Here is a 26,013-nt window from a genome sequence, read left to right as displayed (position 1 = left end):
TAAAGAGATTTTCCATGCCATGACTAATCATTGCGAAAACATTTGTTTCTGATAAGTTTCATAATTTTCATAAAACTAAAAAATAGGTGTATGAGTTTGAATCAAACTTTTGTAAAATGTTGTCTTTGGCTTAAAGGAAAACACACATCATTTCAACTGAAAAGAGGAATTTTTCGGGCTTTTACAGGCAGAAGAAAAGAGAGGTTTATAATGGAAGTCCCAGAGCAACCTCAGCTAATGCTTTCTGTACCAAGGCGTGATAGAAAGAGGAAAAGTTTGGGTTCCACATACACCAAAAGCACATTTTTAACAAGCTGTTCTTTATTGTACTGAATCACACTGTTTATATGTTTTTCCCTCTACAAACAATTTTGTGTGCTTTAGACAGAGAAGGGAGGAACAAAGAAATGAAAAAAAAAAATATGTCAAAACAAAGCAACTTATAAATGAACTCAGATTCATTCAGCTGAGATAATCAACACATGCTGTACTTCAAAACTGTTGGAAAGGACAACAGAACGACTTCATTAGACAGGCTGTTGTATAAAAACCAGACCAACTGAGGCAAAATACCTTGTGAAACCGTAGAAAATATGTATCAGCCATTAGAGCTCGGTTTCCTTCCCTGTAGTATGTCCTGTCCAGAATGGACAAAATGTGACATTTGGGTTGGAACCACAGAAGGCCAGCAGAGAGGTAATCCGTTTCATCTTGCATCCTTCTCAACAGCACTCTTTCCAAGTGCGTTCCCTCTTCCTTCTCACTGTGCTGCTTAATTGGCATTTTCGATACAGCACTGCAGACTCTGAAGGTTTTCTCAAGACAGTCACTGTATTGGGCCTTAGGGAGTCCATGAGAAAGGCAAAGCATATTAAATCCCACAGATTTCATCCTGAACCACTGTTGCTACATATTTCCCTCAGCAAGGAGGAGACTTCCCCCTGGGAAAGAAAAGAAAAGCTGTAGCCTTGAAAACCTACTGAACCCAATGATCTGCAAAGAGTGGAGATGACAGCAACATGGGTGCTTCTGCTTGGTGTTCCTGTGGACGATATCTTGCTCTCCTTTGGTTATTCCCCATTTGCCAGGCCTTTCTGGAGGCAGAGTGCCTTGAGACAACATGGAGTCATTGACTCCTTCCTCTGTGATGGTCCACCAGCCGCTAATTACAGAGATGCAGAACCGCAGAATGTTTTTAATGTTCATCTAACCAGCTTTAATTACCTTGCAGAACTCACTCACAAAAAGGGTGATTTTTTTCCCCTAGTCAGCACGCTTGTTGCACACGTGCACGGAGATCAGACAAAACCAAAGGAGCTTATGGGCAGGAATGCAGTGAAGCATGAGGTGGACTCCATCTCTGCACAGTTTGCTTGCCTATGCTGGCACAAAGGGGGAAGAAACACCTGGGTCTCACTGCTTTAATAAACGACAGCTTGCAAGTGCTGTGGCAATGGGATCCATACATGAATTTGGAAAATACAAAGCAATAATGAGTAAGAGCCGTATGTTTTCCTGTGTGACAAGTGAAAAGGTGCAGAAGGAGCCATGACCTGCAGGAAACTGATTAATACAATGAGCTGTGCAAATTTTTATGTGGAACCCAGGGATACAGCCCTGCTAGTCTGCCACAGAGGGGAACTGCTGTTCACAGCTGCTATCAGATGCCAAATCTTACTAGGAAAACTGCTTGATTTTTTTATACAATTTCTATGTATGTTACTTTAACTAGACTGGTATCTTTAAGGTAGCCCAGTACTTTAAAAGAAACTACATTACACTGAGTATGGGAAGGAAAACCTGCCACATGGATATAGGTGTCATTTACCTGTAGCCTTACTAGAAGTTGCGTGCAGGTCTGCTACACTGCTGTGCTGATCCAGTGTGGAAATCACTTCACAGCTGGTTTAATAAGAGAATGTCAGAGTCTGCATATGAGGGCAGAGAACACAGCAGATGGATCTACCGAGCTGGCCATGCACAGAATTACAAGGGTGGAAACAAAAGCTGGGGGTTATCGAAAGGTTTTGGCTGGCAGGTCTGACAGCCTTTGAGCTCTGGGCAGCTTCTTCTAGAGTGTGAGGGCTGGGGACGTGCAGGCAGTGCAAGATGCCCCTTGGTCAGCACTCTGTGCTGGGGTTGCTCCATCCTTGCCACAGTCAGCTATTGCAGTCCCTAATCTTAACCCAGGACTTGGCCTCCATGAACTGCGCAGTTCAGCTGCACACCAGGTTCATCGAGCAGGTTTCCATACCAGGGGACAATGGGAAAAAGCTACAGGTAAACTTTGTGCCAGTGACCAGGCAGCACAAAGTGGGGTCTTGCTGTCCAGCAACATACGTTCAGAGGCTTGCTTTTGTATATGCATTTAATCTTCCCTACATTTCATAATGTGTTCTCCTCGGTCACCGTCTTCTATCACACACCTACTTTACATTGTTTTAATCAGCTAAATATCCATACATTTAGCACATATGAATGTTACAATCACTAGCAATACCTTTATTCAGTTAGTGTCATATCACTGCATGTTGTCTCATCTACTCAGGTTCTTCCACACAATACTTTGAGTATCATGTGCATACCTCAGCTGATGACAGATGTAATTTTTCTGCTTGTTGGTCTACTATCAGTTGTGTTTTCAGGCTCCCTAATACTGCCCTTATACAACTGCAGGGGTTAGATGTCACATTTTTCGGGTCTCAGCAGCAGTGCTTTCACCAGCTGGGGCAACTTCTCCAGGTCATTTCCAGCACTTCAAGACACAGTTGCTTGTGCAATGGTTAAAGACAGCGTGGGAGGACCAGGCACCACCTCTACAGAAGCAATCTAAGGATCAGACATAAATCTTCTATATGAACAAATCACCATGTAGATGGTACTGGTAGCTGATGTGGAAGGATGGGTCATGAGAAACTGAATTGTCCAAGCAGATGGAAGCTGAAAACTGATGAAACTCAAAGTTGCTGAATAGCCATGTGGATTGCTGTCATGTCCTTTGCACCCAAAAAGTAGAAAGGAGGAAACTCACTGAACATCCCCAGATGTCAGAGAAGAAAACTTGGAAATACCCCAACAGTTCCTAGACATGATGGTAGAAGACCTGTTTTGGAGGCAGGATTAAGAGTAGAAGTATAAAAAGGTCCAAATGGCATTGCCATCTTGTCTGTGAAGTATGACTTTTAGAAGTGTTGAAGTCAAACCTCTGCCTGACATTTGAGTACTCTCCCATTTTCCATCCACAGAAAATGCCAGTATATACATTTCAGTCACTGGTAGGAAATGCAAGTGTGCACCAGCCCTTTGTCAGCCTGCCCTCAGGACTGAGTCTGCTGCCTATGTCAGGCAGGCTAAGCATAGCAGATGGGACTGGCGGATGGATACTTGCCAGTAACAGAAATCAAACTAGGAGCTGTGTTCCTGTGGCTGGATGAAAGACATAAACAGGCAGAACAACTTGTAAACCTGCATGGCTGACAGACAACCTGCATCTCTCACGCAACAAATTTGTCACGCCCTCCCCAGGTGGATGGGGCTGTGACTGCAGAACGTGTGTGCAAACATGTGGATTGGATTCTAGACCTGGCAAAAACATAGTGTTTCTAGGTCAAAGAGAAAGTCAGTTTTTAAAAATGTGTGGTTTATCCCTATTGCTCTTGTCTCATCTGCTCTCTCTAATCTGTCCTGCATTTACTTTTCCATTTATCTTACCCATGCTTATTTAACCTACACACACAGAGACAGAAATAAAATAAAGCACTCTGAGATCAATATGATGCATGAATGTTTCTGCTTGCGTGTTAGATGCTTTTCCCAACCCTTTCTATGGCTATTGAACTGTAACTTCCATGGGTCAAGGACTGTCAGCTAATCTTGTACAACAAGGATCCATCCATGGCTGGTCTTAAGACACTAGCACAATAAACATGAATAACAGTAATGATGATACATCCTGCACAGTGTCACACAATTAGCTTCTCTTTGACCTATAGCAAATCAGTGAATCGAACTTGTGGCCTGGCCACTTAGTTTAGAGGGTCCTTGGGCTTTGCACCTTCAGGAAGCAAAGTTTGTTCCTTGAGCATCTCTGGGGCTCACGCACCTCAGAATCATCTCCACTCAGGGCATTAAAAGCATGATTTCATCCCTAGGAAATAGTGGAGGTGGAAAATAAAGCCAGATTTAAATATGCCTTGGCAAGTTTTGCGTTGGTTTTTTTGCAGTATGGTGTAAAGTGCATTTTAGCTAGGTGGCTCGTGCCTTCTCCAAAGAGTAAGAAACAAATCTGTTCCTGACAATCCTTTGTAACGCTATGCCAAGTTTCTTGTGCTGAGAGTCAGGGAAATGGGAATACAAAATATTTTCTAAGAAGAAATACAAACAATATCCTAACGTGTAATATTTATGTCAGCTCTTGTCAGGGTGGTACTGCAGCTTCCTGGGGTCCCATGGAAAAGAGTCACAGCAGGGCATGGTTGGAAGCATGTGAAGTGGGGTGGCTTTGTTTGTCTTTTCTGCCAGTCGTTACCTGCTCTGCTATGGGACTGGTGACTGTCCCAAAGGAGAGGGAAATCACTGTCTCTGAAGCAGAACATTTGCGAAAAGAAAATGCTTTCAGATGGGCCAAACCTCCCCTCCTTCCTGGCATGAGGAAGGGCAGTGCATGCCCTCTGGTCCTTATGCTCCCAGGCTGTGGTGGAGGGCAGGTGGCGAGGGGGTCCCTGGATGACCCACAGCGCACAGAGGGGTGACAGTGCTGTTCTCCTCCAGACAGAGACTGGGTAGGTGTATCTGCCTGGGTCTTACTTGTCCACAGCCAAGAGCAGAGGAGACGGCCGCACCTGGGAGAAAGGAAGCCAGAGAGTCTCAGGGGCCCTGCCATCATTGCGATGTCAGAAGAGAGGTCACCCTAAGTCACCTTGGCATTGTACTTCACTGCTGTACATAACATTTGGGAGCCTGAATGCATGCGTGAGGCAGGGGCACCCTCAGAGACTGTGGAGGTGAAAGGCAGCGCTGGATGGATAGCTCAAAGCAATTAAATGGTGGGGTTTGAGATGGGCTCACATGTTTCCCTGTAGGGCAAGGCTGTTGTTGATAAGTGAAAATTAAATGTCTTTTGCTAATCCCCTCAGGCTGACGATACCTGTCAGATGTATCCATAACTTGCACTCAAATCTCTCTCACTTCCTCCCACTCTTGAAAGTAATAGTTATCTTCAGCACCTCTGGGCTTGTATTAATGTTGTTGAGCTGGAAGAGACCTGAAGCTGCCATCTACTTGTGCAAGATGGGAGAGAGGGAAGGAAAAATAAAAGGAAGGAAAGAAGAGGAAAAAAAGGAGGAACAGGGAGCCCACGTAAAGTTTGTTGGTAAACTTTCCAAGGTGTGCACTGCGTGGCCTCGCTCGGCAAGTTGTTCTACAGTCTCAGTGTTCCCTGTCCTGGGGAGCTTTTCCTGCTATCTAATCTGCATCTCTCTTAAACCTATTACTTCTTGTCCTACTCCTGATGGATTTCTAGATTCGTTATCCCCTCTTGCAGCACCCTTCTACAGAGCTGATGACTCTTCTGAGATCTAAATCTGCCCTCCAGTGCCTTGCTGAATGACCGTGCTGTGATCTGTTGTTCAGAGCATTAACAAAAGCACCAAATAGCACTGATGACAGGAAAGGCTCTATCCCCCTTGGTTTGTCCTTCCATTTCTGGCCCAATGGAAGCTTTCCCAATCTTTTTTTCACCCCTCCTATACCATGTTTTCCCAATTTCCTTATGAGAATCTGTGTGATACAGTGCAAAAACCTTTCTAAGCTGAGCTGTAACACAACAGTGCCTCTCCTCTATCTGCAAAGCCCCAAATGCTGTTGCAGCAGGAAATTAGATCAGTTTAACACAATTTCCCCTTAACAAATCTACACCAATTCCTACACTTTTTTTTTTCTTCTGTTTTTTGGTTGTTTGTTTTTTTTTCTTACAGGGATGTACAGATTATCTTGCTGACTGGTTGTTGCTGTATTATTCTAGCAACTGAACTGCCAGGTCTGTAATCCCCAAGATCGTCCTGTCCCTTCCCCTTTCAAATGAGATGCACCATTTACCTTTCAACCATCTTCTGGTACCTCTCCTATTCTTCACAAGATGACTCAGATTTAATTAGACAAGACTTTAAAGGGCGCAGCATGAAATACATCAGACTCCAGAAGTGTGGAAATATCATTCCTCTCGGTGCATTATAACCCAGCCTAGGCAAAACACCTCAGATTCTGCCTTGCATTACTTTTGATCTCACTTCATGCAAACTTGGGTTTTCCCTTGTCTTCAGCTGAGGTTCATAGCATTAAGGTTCTAATCTAGTCATAAAAACAAGGACAAAGTAGAGAATCTTCCTGACTTGGAGAGTACTTTAGCTTTTCACCCTTTCACTGAAGCTATGGGGAATGGCCCCTGCCAAAGCAGGCTGCTGGGCAGAGGGCTCTGGTGCTTCCCCAGCCCTTTGTACTGCCAGGGAGCTGCCACAGCGTGGGAGCGCGATGTTCCATGGGACCTTATGGACAGCCTGTCATGGCAATGCAAAGAGAGGCACACATTGCACTCAGGGGGTTTTGCCCATGGACACCAAATAAATAATAAGGTAAAGTACCCCAAAAAGGAAGGTCAAAGCCTTAATCTGTGGCAGCAAAACTGGATCTCCAAAAAGAGACAGAAAAGACCCTTCCCTTACTGACGTCAGATTCATTCACAGGTAATTTGTTGAGGGCATTGGCATTGCTCCTGGTATAGCTGCTCCAAGGACAAAGTTCCTGTGCAAATTTTGTTACAAAGCATTTGGGGAAAGCAGGAAATGGAGGCTAGTGCTTAGGGCAAACAACTGTCCTTGACTGTTATTTCCTTGTCCAAAAGATGTGCCTGAAATACAGACATAGGACAGAGAAAAATCTATAAATGAGGAATTTATAAAATAAGGGGTTGGTGGCGTTTCTTGATCTAGAGCTAAGAATAATCAGAGCTGCAGCCAAGGTGCCTAGAGATAGGGTGGTGGTAATTAGTTTCATGCTGGGTTTAAAAGATAACGTATTAGATCTAATCATCAACAGCTCATGAGACAACAGAGGACAGGTTCAAATAACTGGTACATAGAGAAAGAAGGTACATCAGGTTAGCACTGTGTGAAATAATCAGTTTTCCTTTTGCCTGGTACTTATTAGTGAAATATGTACAAAAATATGCCCAGATTTGATGCAAAATTTGTTTTACCTATAGTGCACAGAACAAACTTGCATGGTGGGAGCAGCAAAAACTGCCAGTGCAAGGTTTAAGTTTCAGGCTTAACACTGTTCACTCCCCCCAGACTTTTAAAAGCCTTGTTTTATAAAGATCCAAGTTGCCCGCTTCTATGCTGAGTGAGGACCTACAGCCTGGGAGGTGCCCAGCTGGTTCTAGGGTTGTAGGTAGGTGGTTATGAATGGTCTGAAGATTCACCTCCCTTCTTCACCCACTCCTCCACTCTGCTCCCCGGACAGAGCAGTGTGTGACACAACAGTGCCCTGGGACGGCGAAGGACACTGCCAGGCTGGGAGCACTACAGTAGGAAAGCAGAATTTGGAGGAGGAAGGAAGGAAATAGGATCCTGTTTCCCCTTACCACCAGAGCAATGCAGAAAGGATGGAGAAGGCAGCGTAGCAGGCCCTGTGTTTCTGAATGACTATCTGGACAACAGGAGGAGGCAATCTCAGGCTGGGTTTTCTGTGGCACATTGGACTCCTGTCTTTCAGCCCTGCTCCTGGGAAAGCTCTGCCTGAGGCATGGCAGAGTGAGGAGGAAGGCGGCTCAGTACCAGCCAGGAATGGAAACTATTCTCACAAGGTGTTCAGGAACCAGAAGGTGAAAGCCTGTTGATGCTAGAAGGAGAAAGAGGCTATAAAAGGCAGACAGTGCCAGTTGCATAAGCTGGGATCATAAGGCTGCTTCTTTTCTGAGTGAATATCAAGTACCCTGACTGTGGGTTTTGGAGCAGTAAGGCAATAGTTTACTTAGGTTCACATTATTCTGCTCTTCTCACAGATGACTTTGTAGCCTTAATTACTCAGCAGGATGAATGACACATTGATGCCTGAAGAGATGCTATGTGGACTGTACACACTTGAGAAAGCTTACTGCACGTGTAGAATGTGCGCAATGTGCATCTTTTTTTCTTGGTAAATGGAAGAAACATTTCTGTTTCCAGAAAAAAAATAAAAAAGGCAGAAAGTTTCCCTCTTCTCCAGAAAAGGTCATTTCTTTTATGGTGTATGCACTTAAGAGAGAGTTTCAAAGGTGATAGCTACCTGATGTGAAATTGGTAGCAGGTATTAGCTCTGTACCATATGTGGAGACTGCTATGTGTCCCAGAAGGGGATTCCCAATACCTCGTAGGCTGGACAGGGGCTGCCTTCATGAACAGCTGAGTTTCAGGCGTAGCTGGCTAACTGTTGTGCCTAACTAGTTAGCTGAGATGTCTCTCCTAGAAGTAATCCTAAGAGCTTAAAAAAATTCATCTCAATTATTGGACAGAGTTCCTGGGAACATGGGAATTATCTTCATGTTTCTTTGACGTGCTCATTACTTTAGGCAGTACAGTAACGAGGAAGCTGAAGGTCACTGAAAAGAAAGGAAGATTCAATGTGAAACAGTTCTTTTTGTCACTCTGAAATTAAAGCATTTTCTCCTTACTGGAGCATAAAGCTTCCTGGATTTTCAAATAAAAATATCTGTTATATTTCATTGATGCTTAGCTTATCTATTCTTTTAGATTTTGCTATTAGCAAGATGCTTATTGGGGTATAATTGCATTACAGAATGATAGCAGAATGAGACTGTTTCCTTGTCCAAGAACTTTGGAAGACTTCCAGCTGCTTTGGGATCATACAGTAGGGTTGTTAAGTGCACTTAGTCAGAGGCACAGATGAAAAGCTCTGTTATCCATCACAGACTCATTTTTCAGATTGTTTTCTTCAATTGTAAAAATGTGATGCATGCAATTTTATATAATACAAGACGTGTCAATGAATGACATTTTCTCTGGTTCTATAGGGTTTTTTGGGACAACACTTTCCCTTTTCAGCTAAATGTTCCCGAATTCTTTCAATAACTTCCTAAATTACCCTTATACTATCACTAGCGAAAATATCTCTACAGAAAACAAGAAAGAGCACAATATTGAAAGAGAAAATACAAAACATATGGGAAAAGCAACAAGGAAAATAATCATGACCTTTTTATTTATACCAGGCAAACTTTATGGTATATGTTATATATACTCTATTTTACCACTGCCTCTAGGACAACTGCCAATATACTAGCTTACCCAATTAATGGGGAAAGCAAAGACTACTCCTTGAACATCATTGTGATAGCAAATTTTCCATTTAGCAAGACATACAGAAGGTGGAAATCCCAGACAGTGGGGTTTAGACACAATAACTTGTAAATCAAGGGCCTGATTCATTACTGCATTGCTCTCATTTTACATTGGAATAGCTCTGTCAAGGTAACAGATTTCTACAAACATAAAACCCAGAGAAAGATGTTGGTGAGTCAAGTGACCGAGAGTAATACAATCAATACTTTTTTGTTAGTGGTTTTTTCTTAGTTCATTTAAAGTCTTTTCAGATTGTTTTTCTGACTCAAGGAAATAGTAATTTAGGACTTGATAAGGAAACAGTAGTTTAGGACTTGATCCTTCCCAGAACATGTGTGGCTTCCACAAGTACATGGTATGATAAAAGCAAAGCAAGGAGCAATGTATTAAATACAGCAAGCATGTATTAAATAGATGCACAACAATCAAGTCACCCTGCCTGGTAATGGGTGTGAAGACTAAGGAGATGTGAAATTAGTGCCTGACCCAAACCCCACTGAAATCAGTGAGTCAGGGAGCACAGAAGGATTCAATTCTTCTGCTGAATTTACAGGCTAATGCCTCACAAACACCCTGATCACATTTACATGTAGACCCTCAGCTCTGCACCCTCTGCTGTGCACCACACAAAGGCTTGGGAGAGAAATGCTGCCAATCAACACAGGAAGGTGCCAGGCTATATTATTCTAAGACAACTGCCATTTAAAAGTTGTGGCTGGCATCAAAGGAAAGGGACAGCCACAGTTTTAGAAAGAAATTAAAGTTGCCAACATAGTGTGTGGAAAAAATGATACCCTGCAAGAGTCATTGCATTTTGCTACCAACAGTAGACCTTGCCTGGGACCTGCTGACAGTCCCGTTGACCTCCTTGGAGAGCACAGTCCAGCTTTCCCCACCATGCTCCAGGAGACCCAAGCCATCAGGGACCAACTGGAGACTCACTTCAACAGGGATTCCAGGGACTGAGCAATGCTTAGGCATCTAAATGTTTAGGGAGTGATTCCAGTGCTGAAACACAGATTTCTGGTGCCCTTTGAAATGTCCTGGGATACCTGAGACACCCTTCTTGACCAGACAGACATGAAGACACCCTGGGAGACTGCAGCCTCCGAGGCAGTGCTGGAAGCCTGGCAGGGTGCCTGAGGCATTTCTAATGTCACCAGGTACACATATTTGGTGGCACCACTCTACCTAAACTATGCTGGGGAGTCAGTCCTCCCATGTAGTGCGTGGGTGGCAGTCATCTTGCTGCCTCAGGTTTCAGAGAGGCTGGGTCACCTCAGGAGGTTCCCATCACTTTCAGTTGACTATGGAGTAGTTTAGAGCCATAATGCAGATAGCTGTAATATATGAGATTCCAATCCTTTATACTGCAAGGAAGAACCTCACTTGCAAAATAACTGGATTGACTTATAGGGGGATTTTTATGGGAGGTCATGTATGAAAGACAATCTCAGTAATCTATGCAGTTTTCCAGCTCTGAATTAAGCCACTTAATTCAGATGAATTGAAATGGAAAACAGGGTATGGGGTTTAGTTTAATTTTATATTTCTCTGGAGACAAGTGGTTCAGCCAGCACATAAGGTATCAAGTATACTGCTAACTAAACATTTAAGTGAACCCTATTGTGGCACTAGAAAATCTCCAAGGAATGGTGTGGCAAATATCATAGGCAAACAGAAATATACTGTGAAAAAGAAAGCACCTCTAGAACACTTGACATGGAAGAGGTTTTGAAGAACAGATGAGAGAAACACCTAGCAGAGAGCACAAAGAAATAATTGATTCTGACGTGAACTGGGAAGATAGATTCAATGGCATCTTATAGACTTTCTGTTACTTGATTAATTCCCATGAGACCCCTCAATATACCATGACATTCTTCATAACCTTACAATTTCTTTGTCCTATGGCTTCTACACAACCTACTACATTCACCTTTCTTTATTTCTTTCAATGGGTTTCTTCTCCTTTTAAAGTGCCAGGCAGTAATTTCTGTAAACAACATAAAGAAACACAGTTTAGATCAAGCTATCAAGTGATTAAAGCTTGCCTTTTTGCTTTTTTTTTCTTTTTTTTTTTTTAATAAGAACAGCATGGAAAATTAAATAGTATGCTCTGGATGGTAACTAATGTTTTTATTTAGTTAGGTGAACAAGCGCAAAGAAACATACATTCAAAATATCTTCTAATTTAAGGTATGTAGGATGAAAATCCATGAAAAATTCAAGTTATTTCACTTTACAGTGTGCTTCGACCCTTGTCTTTCTGCCATTGAGATCTGCATGGAGTGTGAACTGCCTCTGGCTCCAATTCTTATCTCACTTGTGCTAATGTAAATCCAAAATAACCACTCTGAAGTCAGTCTAAAATGGTGTAATTGAGAGCAGGATTAAAGCTTTAAGGCCATTTTAAAAATAGGGATTTAGGCACCTGGTCTCTCAAATATCAATTTAAATCAGATTAAAATTTGACTCTGAGGAATTTATGCTACTATGAGTTACATGTTATGGTGATCTCAGTGGCGTTCAGTGCCTGGCTATTTCAAAGATACAGCCCTCACTGTCTCAATATAAACCCAGTTTATCTTCCTACAATTTCTGACCTGCTGATACAAGTGTTTACAGAACAGGTTTTGCCCCTTGCCTGGCATCAGAAATATACGTTCAATTTTCGTTAAGCTTCTTAAACTTCAAAGTCCCAATCAATACACATAATTATATTTTCCCCCTCACTGATACTGGACGTGTACTAACACATGACATCTCTGAATATTCCTTTCATTTTTTCAAGGAAAGCTGAACATCGTAGCTTTTTTCCTTAGCTGATATTTGGATAAACATACATTTCCTTTGCTTTGCCCTTTTGTCTGTGTAGTGAAACTTGTTGACCATGCAGAGGTGTTCAATTAGTAGAGGCAATGAGATTATTCACTGCAAATGAATAACCAGATAATGTCAGTTTTCTCTTCAATACTTCAGTACTGAAATTACATCTAAAAATTCTTCCATTATTTCCAAATATTCTTGGTAGTTTACATGTGTTTTTTTCAGTCAGCAGTATTTTTGGAATTCATTCATTAGACCAAAAATTACTTATTATTTTCAATGCACAGTGGTCACCTAGGATTATTTTTTCGCCCTAATTAGATGATTGTATTTTTTTAAATCAGGAATTAAAAGAAGACAGATGGGGATCCATAAAAATTAGCATACACCTGTAAAACTTTCTTATTAAGTTCAGCTTTGGCACAAAAACATTCTTAATAACCACTTTCATATTAAATCATCATTTCATTTTGGTGCAGAATATTCAAGGCATCTGAAGTTTCAAGTGCTGCTTTGCACACAGAGATGCTGGTACGTGGTCAGTCTGCTTTGTGTGGTTTACCTGTTTCTTCGCAGCTGATGGAGGTGACTGACTGTGGCTGCCAGGGGGCTTGGGGTGACTGGGCTGTGGGACCGAAGGGATGGGGGCGCAGCAGCTGACATGGGGGACCACGGGACAGACGCCCCTCCAGTGAGCGGCATCACGGTGCTAACCGGCGTGATTGCGGAGGTGCAGGGCACCCAGCTGCCTGGGCAGTCACCCGGACGCACAAGATAGGCTGCACAAAGCTCCTGCTTTCTCTTAACTGGTTTATTGGTTGCTGACTGGTGCCTTGTGTTCGGCAAAAGGTAACTGTGGCCCTTCTTTAAAAGTGGGCTGTTGCCCTTGCGTGACCCTATCTGTGCATGAGGTGCCCCTTTGGCTCTGCTACAGGTGGCTGACATCCTTTAGAAACATTTCGATACTGTTAGGATTATTCCGTATTTTTAATGATGCAAGTTTGGACAAGAGCCTTTTTCAGTATTAATTAAAGAATAAATCAGAACTGATAAGAAAGAAGGAGATGAAAAGTGATGCAAAGCTTCTGCATCAAAATTACTTCAGTTAGTCTAAACTTGCTGGAGTTTTTGAGTGACCCACTTGGTCGAGTCAGGGAATTTCAATCAATTAAATTTATTGCCAAATGACATAAAGCTCTAATCACTGATTCCAGTATTGAGAAAAAAAACCCCAAACAAATAAATAAAAGCTTATGGAAAATACCTCCTCTTCCCTCCCACACCTCTTACCCCCTTGCTGGTCTTGAATCCCCTTGCTCCATGTTGCGCGGTCCCCTCGGTGAGGTGACAGTGGTGCAGAAGATGAGGTTTCCTACTCGGCTGCTTGTCTCTGGGCAAGACTCGGCTTGGGTTGGAGACTCCTACATCTCAGTGCCTACATGCCCCCAGGTGTCCTAGATCCCACTGGAGTCAAAAGAGAGTTTTTAGCTTTGGCAGAAGCTTAGGGAGCTGAACATAGGCATTTGAGTGACTGAAGGGCATCCCAGACCTCCACATACGGACATGACCTACAGACTTCCTTGCAAAGGTGGGTTAAACTGGAATATCTAAAATGGCACAGGATGCAAAAGTGTGGGCAGCTGAGCCCTGGGCCTCGCAGGCAGTGATGCCAGGGGATGATTCAGCTGACCATCCACTAAGGACCTAATTCACCTGATTAAACATAGGCATCCAGGCCAGTGGCACACAAGACATTGGGGCTGATGTAGTACAGGACCCGTGGGGGACATGCACCCTTCTGGGATAGCCACTGGACACCACACTGGGTACCACAGAGCATCTAAAATGATCCTGGATGTCTATACTGGATCAACTGAGTAAATATTTAGGTGGCTATTTTAGGATGAACTGAATCATTCCCTAGGCTCTGCTGGTTGTTTTGATTTAATTACCACTGGCTATAACAGGAGCTTGCAGCAATAGACCATATGCAGGTGTCTGCTTGTGAATGTGGTTGTGAGATCCCACCCTTATTGCTTATACATGCCTATGTGGTCATTGAATGGGCAAACTCTGACTACTCACATGCCTAGTTAAATTGAAAACTAATCAGAGATCAGCGTGACCTGCGGGCAGAAATCAGAAGGAGGAGTGGAGGAGAGAGAACCTGCAGCACCTAGAAGAAGCAGGTATAAGTGACTGGGGAATCTTTGTCAAATGAAATAAGAGATCTGTAGCCTAAATGAATCTAGAGAACAGCACTGATGGGCAGAACACCCAGGAACCACTCCAGAAACTAACAGAAAGCCTCAAACAGGTAGGATATGAAACTAGGTAGTGTTAAGATAATAGAAATTTGTCCCACTTGTCATCCAAATTGTAACACAGATATTGAAAAGTATGCACTGGTGAGGAATAGCAGAGATGAAGAAAAATGTCGTGGAGGAGTACAGTAATAATGCAAGAAATATGACTGAAAGAAATATGAAGAGAAAATACGGGGAAAAAAATCTGTTTAAGTCAAACTCAGTTCAGACAAGGACAGCTGAAGAGGTTTTAGCAGAATGGTGCTATGGGTCTCTGGTGAATTCTTAGAGTTAGAAATGAACAGAGATTGCAGTATTATTACAGGGAAATACTGTCAGATACTTTGGTGGTATAGTATAGTGTAACACGATGACTACATTTTTTTCAGTTTGACCTTAGACTGCACGTGACTCATAATCCTACATTGTTTCCAGATAATACTAATATTATTCTTACATTAGCCTGTAATGTTGCTTGTAATTTGATTACGTTTAATCAGTCTTTGTAAGTGGATAGGTTAAAAAAAGCCTCCAAAGTACCTTTGTAAATACATTACTATTATTATTTCAAAATGGCAAACTTTGATAAATTAAGGGAAGTAAATGGTGAAGTGGATTGGATTTGCATTGGATTGGTGGTGAGCCCAAGGTCCTGACTGTCAGGGAAGCATAGAATTTCCTCAATCAACAGAACAAAATCTATTTGGACCTTGAACCTCCAGTGATGGAAAGAAACCTGTATGGAAGGACTTCTTAAGGATAGTTGCAAGGAATGAGGAAAAGGAGAGAGATGACAAAACAGCGTTCAAAAAAACAGAACTAAGAAGCATTTTTTTTAATGCTTTAATAAAATATTTTCCTTATACTACATTCTCCTCAATTTTTAATTCTTTGTTACCACTCTACATGGCTTAAACTAATTAAAACAAGAAAGAATAGAAGAATGAAGGGAGGCATTTCTGAGAAGCGTTCTTGAAAGAGCTCTTGGGCCGTATTTTCCTTTTGTCACACTGCATATCAGGAAGTAAATGTGAATAAATGGCACCAGCAAGCATCTGAGGAACCCTGCAAAGGGGAAACGACATTTTCCCAAGGCACTACATAGATGCCAGTATAAGCCTTTTCATATCTCTCCCCAGACCCATCATGTGGTATGAAAGGCTCAGGCAGATGGGGGATGGAAACGAGGAGTATCTGCTCCCTGGAACTCACTCCCACGGCAGAAGGATGAGGAGACATGGTGGTGAAAACGGTTTGACTTTCTTACATGTTTTCTCATGGTTCACGGAGGTCACAAAAACAGGTTTGCAAGGAGAACCGCAGACACGTGAGATGAGCTTGGGGAATGCCAAAATGTTCAAGCCCCGAATATATCTGCCCAGGGATCCGCTGGCTTGAGATTGCTGTACTCCCCTGTGCCAGGCCAGGCATTATAGCCCACGCTGCACAGATCCTCCCTGGTCACCAGCTCTGTTGGAATGTTTGCCAGGGTTTTTTAATGAGGTAAAAGGGAGAAAGGTAAAAGCTTTAGAGGTGGAAGTTGAAAAATTCTTATTAGCACTTGCAGCCTACTCTGTGTTTTGAGATATCAGGTTGTGTAGGAAGCCCAGAGGGGCAGATGCTCTCTCACTTAGCAATGAGGATGAGCAGCTCCTATTTGGGACATTTGGGAATAAGACAATACAAATGAGACTATTAACTCTTCCCCAGACAAATGCATCATCCCTTCAGTGGTTACTGGAGTCTGAAGGTACTTCAAATGAAAAAACCAAAAACCACTCCCAAAAAGCAAGAAACTGATTTTGCTTTAAGAAAGCTCAAGGGTAATTTGTTTCCTTTGCCTAAAGGAAATCTCTCGGCTATATTGTAATTTCTTATCTTATTATGTGCTTTCCTCACTAATTATTACTATTCCTTCTCAGTTTGGACTTTAATTATAAAATATCAATTACAATTTCTGCATGTTTATTGGCTGGAATAGCTACCCGATCCAACAATTATCTGGAGTACTACACTGAATTCAAGCTCAAAGCTCTATCTTTTGAAAAGGAAAAAATAATATGAAAACCTGCCAATCCCCCTGACTGACCACAGGAGATAATTCCTTCATACCAGTTTTGATAATAAACTATGAAAATTGACTTCTGAATATCAATTAAGGTGTTTTCCAAAGCAATTCTCCTGTTTTGCTAATTTTTTTTAATGGTTATTTTTATTGAAAGTATGGGAAACTATTAAAAAAGATAATTGCGTGGCTTTCAGCATGGGAAAAAGACGAGATGGAACATTTTTATTACACAGATTTGGGTATGTTCGATTCAGCTGTTTCACTGCTTCATCAAATGCAGCTGCCAGGGCCCAGCTACTGCCGCTGGGCTACACTGTCCAGGAAATGTCCAGATTCATATTCTAGGGATGAACAGCTAAAGGAGCTCCAGGGTAAGTTTGTATTTTAAACAGCAGTCTGGCTTCATTATATAAAACCACAAGGGTATAGCACCATTCACTTCAGAGGAGTTTTTTTGCATTTGCATTTGCAAAGAATGTCATCCTTGTTGGCTGGTTTTTGCAGTGCTCGGGGTAAGTGTTGCACCTTAGGACTGCTCGCTGCAATGGGACTGCTTTTGCAGTAAAACATGATTCAGCATGAATAAGGGTGGCAGGAGCTAGTCCTAAATTGAATGGTTGGAGTCCCCCGTACAAACCTCAGAGCATTGTCTCTCCTAGCTCAGTCTGTGTATTTTCTGCCACGACACTATTAAGCGTGTTCAATTCTAATTAATTTACCCATGCTGGTTTTGGTACAGTGTGACTGATACAATTAAAAATATGTCCAGAGTAGGAAAAAAACACGGGTGCTGTCAAAGCCAAGCTGGCCTGGGGATGGGTGGGAATGGGTGGGAAAGTATCCCACCCTTGGTGGATTTTCCTGTGGCAATGGTTGGATGTGCCTTCCTCTTCCGCCCTCTCGATCTCACACAATACATATTCATACATGCTTTACATCCAGCCTTTCTTTTCCAGAGTGCTTGTGCCCCACACCTCTAGTGAGAACTTGCCCTCACGTCATTCCTGCAGTTCCTGCCTTCCTACTCCGAAGGGCACCTCCCTGCCCAGCGCCTCTTCCCTCCCTTGTTGAGCTTTTGCCGTCTCACCAGTGAAGCTCCAGGTCTACGACCAGTCATGCCAGGGAGAGCTGTGACAAAGTGAGCCAGGCTCCACAGCAATGACGCTCTACCCTAACGAAGCCTTTGATGCCATGCCATGATCCCTTCCGCCCTTCATCTTCCTCTTCTCCCTTCCTCCACTAAGTATTTACTGTCTCATGACTTTTAAGAGACGGCCCGGCGTGCTTTTTCTCAGGCTCCCTGTTTACCCCCGCAGGCAGGAAGGCAGCCGTGGCTCCTGGCCCCTCCTGTTGGGGCTGGGTCCTCCGCTGAGATCTTGAAACACCACCTGCGCCCCTCCGTCTTGCCTTGGGATTTGCCTTTGGCACTTCCTACAGAAGTCCCTAAACTCTGCTGGGCTACGAGGAGGGAGGTGTCAAAGAAAAAGACGGAACCCTCTGGATGATGAGGAAGAACAAAGAATCAAGTGGAAGTTTGGGGGAAGGAAATGAGAAGTGGGACTGAGAGTTGCAGAATGGGCAGGTTGGGAGGCTTGTAGCATGGACGCAATTTTGACACCATACTGCTCAACTCTTCCAACATGCGCTGAGACTTCCACCCCTTCCTGGGGGTACCGAATAACACGAGTTTGTTAGTCAGTCTTTAGCAGCTGAAAACAGAGAAACCACTTGTAGGGTTTGTTCTGCAAAAGATTTGCAGCTGCTGCTTCAGCCAAGTATCAATTTTAATAACAATGTCATATGAAAACATTTGTGTACAACAAACTCGGTAATTTGGAGTCACACAGGGTTGGCAAAGAGCAGTGCTTACGGGAGAGAGGTTGGCCGAATATTCTCTTTAACAGTGCAAGCGCTTGGGCGTTGCAAAGCTGATGGTCGCATTGCCTAGCAGACTGTGGAGATGACAGACGGATTGCTCTCAAATGGCTATATATGGATGGTGACATTTCACCGAGCAGTTAGATGAGAAGTATTTGTGGACAGGAGCCACCTTTTTCACTCTGTGTTTGTACATCTCCTAGCACCGTGAAATCCTGGGCTTTTTTGTGGGTGGCAAAGTGTTGCTGTGCTACAAATGAATAACAAAAAGCACAGCAGGAGGACCTGATTGTAGGCTTTCCTATTAACTGTATGAATGCATATAGATGACAGCATACATCATGATTGTATCACAGCTTCTTGGGTGTCTTTAGCATGGTTGCCAATTAATCCTTTTCAGTGCCTGTGCTCGTCTTTAGGTGTCACATTGTGATGGAGGCAGCAAGGCTCTGTTTGCCACCAGTCAGTCTGATACCACACCAGTGTGAGCCGTCCCAGGTCGTGGCGTGCTGCTGATGTATTAGCCGTACCCAGATGAATGGGACCACAACAAATGCCTCCACGATGTGAAACTCATAAATACTGAGCTGTATGTAGCACACAGCTGGAATCTGGTACTGTTATTGCTGTGCCCGGCTCAAGTGACAGACATGAGAAATCTCTGTGCCTTGGCAAGTAACTGGCATTCTTATGATTGTTTGCAACATGCTGTTGATGATGAATAAATGAGCGCGGGTGCAAACATGCTTCTGAGTTTGTGACTGGACTGCACCCTTTGCAGACATGTTTCTGCCTGAATTGAGACACAGCAGTGACTGCAGCATCTCCCCGTTGTTCCTGTCTATCACATTCACTGGCTCAGTGTTTATGGGTCATGGGAATAGCCGGATGAGTTACTGTGCTCGCTGGATGCAGAGTGCTCCAATCTGTATATTGTAGTTTGCCATGACTAGTTACCTCACAGCTTTGTCCAGAGCCAACAGTGATTTCCAATAGCCTTCTATCAGCACTTCTACCCTTGACATTTCTTTGCCTTTCCACCCCTTGTGCTGCTTCTCTTTGTTCCAGTCACGCCAATTTCAATCTGTTTGCCCTCATCTGCACAGACACCTCAGCGGCCACAGGCCCCAGTGTCTGAGTGTGATTGTGCTTTGCCTTCTATTCTTGGAAATAGTATGAATGGTATCCAAATCCTCTGCTCCCCTGCAGTCTGGCTTGTCTGACATCAGCTACCCTTTCAAACCACAGTCACAGAAGTCACTGAGTTGTAAAAAATAGAGCTGGTAGGGCCTCCAGACTTCCCTAGACTATTTCTTGTTCCTTGAATAACCCTTTCGAAAACAGACTTGCATCTGTTTGCCTGTGCAGGGGCCTCGTTATCCTGGAAAATCTTTCTTGCCTTGCACATAACTGTGTCTACCTGTGATTTAGTTCATGCTCCCCTCTATCTTCATTGCCTGTTTGCAAGTACATTTTTTGGGACTCCTCGCCCTCACCCTGAGGATGAATCCAGACCCTTGTCTGGGTTCTCCTGCTGAAGCGTGGCAAGTAGTTTGGGTTGCACCCAACCCAGAGAATCTGACGTCAGACTTCCTGATACTGCTCCACAAACATGATTGCAAAACAAATTTTGAGGATTTACTTTTATGGATGAGAAAGCAATTAAGAACATAAAAGAAATTAAGAAATGCTGAGGTGGGTGAGAGTAACGGACCCTGTTGCCCAGCACAGTGTTTATGGCAGTGGCACTGCGAGGTACTAATCTGGAAGATCATGTGAAGCTGGCCGCTTTGTGTGGTCCATTCCCCTCATACTCCACCAGTATTCTGTCTCTGTGATTAGAGTGGAAAAAAATACTGGCTGTGAGGAGATCCATTTCCTCTAGGCAAAACACTGGGATCTGGGATTTATCTACTTTATAGAAGGTGAGAAGTGCTCATCTGTGACTACTTCCAAATTAAGGATGAGAGTGACTTCCAACTAATCATACCTGTTCCACTGGGAATGCAGCATGTGCTAGAGACAGACACATCACAGACTCTCCTTCAGAAACAGACCTAACACTGTCTTAAAGCTACTTAGGCTTTTTCATTCCTATAAGGCTGCTCCACTGCTGTAGTTGTCATCAACTTCTCTCTTATTTCCTTCCCAAATTTATGACCAGCAGCAGGTGTTGACCTATTCCTTTTTCATATGGTCTTCCCTTGCTGGCGTTTCCCAGCCCAGCTTAGGAAGTGGTCTTTCAGCTTTCACTTTGCTGGGCTAACCAAAGCAGGCTCTTGAAGTCTTTGTCTTTTTCTCTGGATAATATGAATTACACTTCCCTGCCCTTTCCTCCAGTAAGGATTTACTCCTGTCTGGAATGTTTTCCAAATTAGGCTGAATTCAGTTATGCCAGAGTTTAAGGGCTGGATGAAGATGACGAACTCATTTCACACAGGCTGTATCAAAGAGACTCCAGGGAAAACATTTTCAGTTACTAGCTTTGGTTAGATTTGAATTATCAAATTATTTGTCTCTAGTAAACAGCATCAGTCAGATTTTTAGGTCACACCAAAATGGGCGAGTCAGGAATTCATGGTTAAAAAAAATGTACCCAACAACAGAAAACCCAGACGATCTCATGAGGATTCCCTCACCTTGGGTGGAAGTCTTGTGCAAACCACGGGGGCTTTTCTGATCTGTTTTTCTTAAGCTGCAGCTGCATCCAGCTCTACACAGAAAAACAACATGACCTACTCCCCAGCGCCTGTCCCTTTGCAAGCCTCACCCTCTCCACCACTTCTGGATCCAATAGACGACCAAAGCCATGGGGTGGGTTCAGCTTTACACGGTCATAACCAAACTATGGAAAAATTTTTGGAAGAGTTTTCAGTTTCAAGGATCGGGTTTTGGCTGATGTTCGTTAATACTGTCAACCTAGGAATCTAAGTTCACATTTTGGAGATGAGCGTGTTCTCAATGCAAGATCTTGGCTGGAGAGAGCAGAAGAGGCAGTGCAGATCTTGGGGATTTTTTTTGATCATTTTTCTGTGGAATATTTGAGTGCTGCTGAGTCTGGAGCTGCACTACCAGGCACTGTGGGAACCTCACTTCAGCAAGGCTGTGAGGGAATGACCGCAGAGGGAGAAAAAAAACAACAGACAGCAGGAGTGGTATTTTCTGAGGTAAAAAAAGTACCTCTTCTGAAAAATTTTCTGCACAAAGATCAGAAAGCTCAGTCTTCATAAAATAAAGCTCCTTTGTTTCCAATAAGTGCATGTTTACCGAAGGGTGCACAGCTACACAAAAGCATACCACAGCTAGCTTTATCAGTGTGTGATAATACAACATAAAAGCAAAGAAGAAAAGGTAAATTTTTTTAAACACAAAGTATCTGCTCCAGGAAGGTATCTGTCAACACTTTCCTAAACCTGTTTCCAAAGCAGCAAGGAAGTTCATTGGTCACAAAGACTTAACACTGCCTTCAAAGTCACGATGCCTGAAATCTGGGGTTTTTTTATGGAGATGCAAGTATGGTGTGGACAACAAAGTTATGCTAAGAAAATCTTTTTGTCAACATTCAGCACACAATCTCTCTTTTCTGCGTCCATTCTCCACTATGATACACCTCACACAACAGAGCTGTGAGTTAATCTTTGACTCTTTTCTTGAACAGCGGTTGTTAGCTTCATTTTATGGAAACTCACTTACCTGAGAGTTTTCCAAGACCAATATAATCAGTCATCTGGGTATAGTATTTCAAAATTAAGGCACACCTGCATTTGCTGATTTCATCTGAAGAAAGGTAACTAGCTATTAACACTCCACCCACCTGCACTTTGAGCATATTTATTCCCATCCTCATTTTCTTGTGCAGTTTATCCAAGCTTTAGGATATTGGATTGGTCTTTATGCGTAAGAAAAGTTGTCACTTTTCAAGAGTTATAATACGAATTAAGAATCTTTCAAAAATTATAAGCTCGGAGTGTTTTAATGCCTGGAGGAATTAGCTGGGAGGTGGAAGTGTGGACTCTGCAAACCTACTGCTTACTGTCCATTACAGGGGAGCAGCTAAGAGTGAGCAGGGAACTCAACACAAGTTCTCTGCCCTTAGGAGCCTAGCAGCTTCCCTGAGAGCCCTGGTTATACACGCACGCATGCACATGTGCACATATATATCTGTATGTAAGGGTATGTATGTATATTTATATCTATATTAGAGAGAGAGGGAGAAAGAGAGATTTTGGTGCGGGGAGAGCAAGGGAAACTTCACCCTTCCAAAAGAGTTGTGCCCTTCAAAAGCCTCATAAAAAGAACCTCCTGGGGTTTGTAGCCCCACTTCTGGACTCTTCGTGCATTGGGGAGAGAAAAAAACCCCAAAACCCAAACACACTGATATTTGATCTCTGTTAAACGAGGTAATTATCAGATTAATGTCTACACAAGGGATATGTTATTGCTGCTTAATAGTAATGGTGTGGCAATTCTAATTACTTTTGTAGGTCTTACACCACTTACTATTTTTGAACAGAACAATCAGCTTAATTACACATTTTTTTCAAAGTGGTTGAGCACTCGTCTGGCTCTAAATGCGCACAAAGGTTAAAGTGCCTTAGCTGTTTTCTCCGAATGAACGGGAACGCCATACCCCACGGGGGCCAGTGCAGCCCCAATGAGCTCATCAGCTGCTCCACCCAAAAACTGGCTGCAAAGCCCGAAAGCAGCTCGCTGCTTCTGAGCTCTCTGCGTAAAACACAGATGGGGAGAGAGGGCAGGGGAAAGGAAATGCTGTGTGGGAACGGATGAGCTCAGTCCAGGGGCAGAGCATCTCTCAGTTCTGGTGATGATGGATTTGACCGCTCTTGGAAAGGCAGGGGAAAAGCAATGCCTCATAGAGATGGCAGGGAAGCCCTTGTGCGCAAGCGTGGGGAGAAAAGAAATCAAAATTATTCTCGTTTTTTTGGGTAACAGATTCGTACCTGGGAACAGGCAGGGATTTGTTGTTGTGCTTCTGTAAGGCAGTGGTAGCCCTACGAAAGCTGAGGAAAGGTAAAGATAGGGCAAGGATAGATGCCACTCTGAGGTTTTATTTCCTAAAGGCAGAGATGACCAAAAGGGAGCTTCAAGAGAGGAGAAGACAGGCCTTTTGGGCTATGCTTCTGCAGCAAACATGAAGGATAGAATCAAGGAATGGAATAATTAAGTCCCTCAGAATGACAGTTCCTCATCTGGGACAGTAAAAGCTGAGGAGGGAGGGTGTAAAGGTCTGAGGTAGTAGAAAGCCCTGGGAGGGAGATATGGGATGTGTAGCTGGATGATGGCTTCAGGAGCAAAGCTGGGCTGTTATGTGAGCAAACACAAGCTTTCCCACAAGCTCCAGAGATCAACCAAGGAAGAGTGTTTCTCACTCGCTCTCTGCTGCTTACATTTTAGAGTCAGTGTCCATAACTTTGCAGCTTGCAGGACTTAATCAAAGATTTTAATTCCCATCCTCCATGGCAGTGAGTAAGGGTATGTTTTTTTGAGAGCCCATGGTTTATTTTGCCAGGTCTGTGGCAAAGGTTGAACACGTGACAGGGCGATGGAATTGTGTAATTAGTCCTGAGTACTGCAATCACCTCAGACTCCAGTTTATAAATCACTTACACCTTATTGCCTCGCACTGGGGGAGAAAGGAGTTTGTGCATTGACCTTCTGTGCTACTTCTGCAGTTGCTCAGCCTCATTGATCTCTCTGGAGGTTGCAAGCGACTTGCTGGAAAAATCCCACTGCCATAGACACAGGCAAAGAGGCTCGAGAGCAGGTGTAAGGATCTGCACATCCTGCATTCAGTGTGAATAAATGCCATTCATGGATGCCTGCAGACTTTCCCACAAACCTTCATTAAGCTTGCATGAGTGTATCTTATCAGAAGATCTCAGAAAGAAAAGGGGTGTGCCTATTCATTCATGCCAGTGGCAACCACAATAATGAAGTAATCAAACACAATGTGCAGTATGCAACCGTGCCTGTTCGCAGGTGCACTGTTAGATGTGAACATACAGGGTGTGCTGCAGCCACCCAGGACTCTGTTGTGCAAAGCTGTCACTTCACAGCATGTCATTCCAAGGAAAGCAGCCGGGAGAAATAACCTGGCCTTTCCACACTGGTGCGCTTGCAGGTCCTGTGAGTGGGTTTCCACATGAAGACCCTGTCACTGCTTCCATTACCAAAGCTCTGCTTTGTAATGGCAGCGTGAAATGAGGCTTCCTATACTGTGCACATTCCTTCCCCTGTTCTGAGGTTACCCACATCTCTACCCATGCCCCTGCTCCGAGCTAGGGCTCCTACCCCCTTTCTGCGTGCCCTTTCTGAGTCAGCTTTTTTGACACTACTGGTTTATTTTTCTATCAAAACAGCTGGTTATTTCTGAACAACGAGGAGTGAATGCCACTGTAAGGAGGGATAGCCTTGCCTGGGCTTTGGTTGGCTGGGGAGTCCCTACATGTTGACCCCCTCCTTAGCCAGGCAGGCATCAGCTGCTTCCTAACCAGCATGGCAAAGGGATCTCCACAATTCAAATGGGCAGGAGTAAATGAGGAAGAAGACAGGAGGACCTCAACACTTCCAAAGCCTGAGCAGCTTGTGGAGAGGCTAGGACACAGGATTGAGGGCAGCTGTTCACAGCTTTGGCATGGATCAGTCATTTCCCTGTCAGGTCAGTTTATTTGCTTTCCCCGTGTACTTGCTATGCAGCAGCCCAGAAGTCATTCTGCAGAGGTGCTGTCTTTCTCCCATGCTCTGCTACATGTCCCCGAAAACACCAGCTTTCCACCGCTTTGGGGCCTTATCAGCCCTCAACATCTCCTCCAGCATGCCTTGGACTCCCAGCTGGTGAAAGGATCTGTGAACCCTTTCACCGCCATTGCCTCAGTCTCACTGTTCAGGGCTGAACTGGGTGAGAGGGACAGTAGTACCTGCGTGGTAGTTCCCTGCAAAGGGCAGTCTGCAAGCTTTCAGAGAGAGCACAAAATTTTCATGCTGGATCATTGTATTCACAGATGGAAGAGGCCAGAACATGACCCCAAAAGAGACCAGAGGGGGAATGGTGATCCTGTCATCCACGTTCACGGTGGAGTAGGTCTCATGGGGCTGATGATCTGCTGCTGCCTTTCCTGTACCCTCTGCAGTGAAGAGGTCACACTCCAATCCAGAAGTTTCATCAGCTGAAGCATTTCTCTTTTTTCTTTAAGCCACTTGCTTGTTTTGTGGGTTGCAGTAGCAGAGCAGTGATGACATCTCACGGTGGACACTGAGGAGAGAGGCTGAATGAAGCTGAAGGCTCACAGACTTCCAGGGACTCGTCTGAAGATGGACGGAATACCTGACTCCTTTGTGGGCTGTTGCCAACAAAAATTGCTGATGTGCACCAGCTTTGCTGCCTTCCTGAGGCACCACAGCTTGGAGCACAGCTTTGTACTTGCTTTGCAGCCAGTTGCTTCTGTTAGCAAACCTGCTGCAAAAGAAACCCATTATAAGCCTTTTTTTATAACAAGGCTGCATTCCTACCTTCTGT

This window comes from Haliaeetus albicilla, chromosome 13 (genome assembly GCF_947461875.1).
Source record: "Haliaeetus albicilla chromosome 13, bHalAlb1.1, whole genome shotgun sequence".
Taxonomy (NCBI): Eukaryota; Metazoa; Chordata; class Aves; order Accipitriformes; family Accipitridae; genus Haliaeetus; species Haliaeetus albicilla.
Note: the sequence above shows the minus strand (reverse complement) of the source record.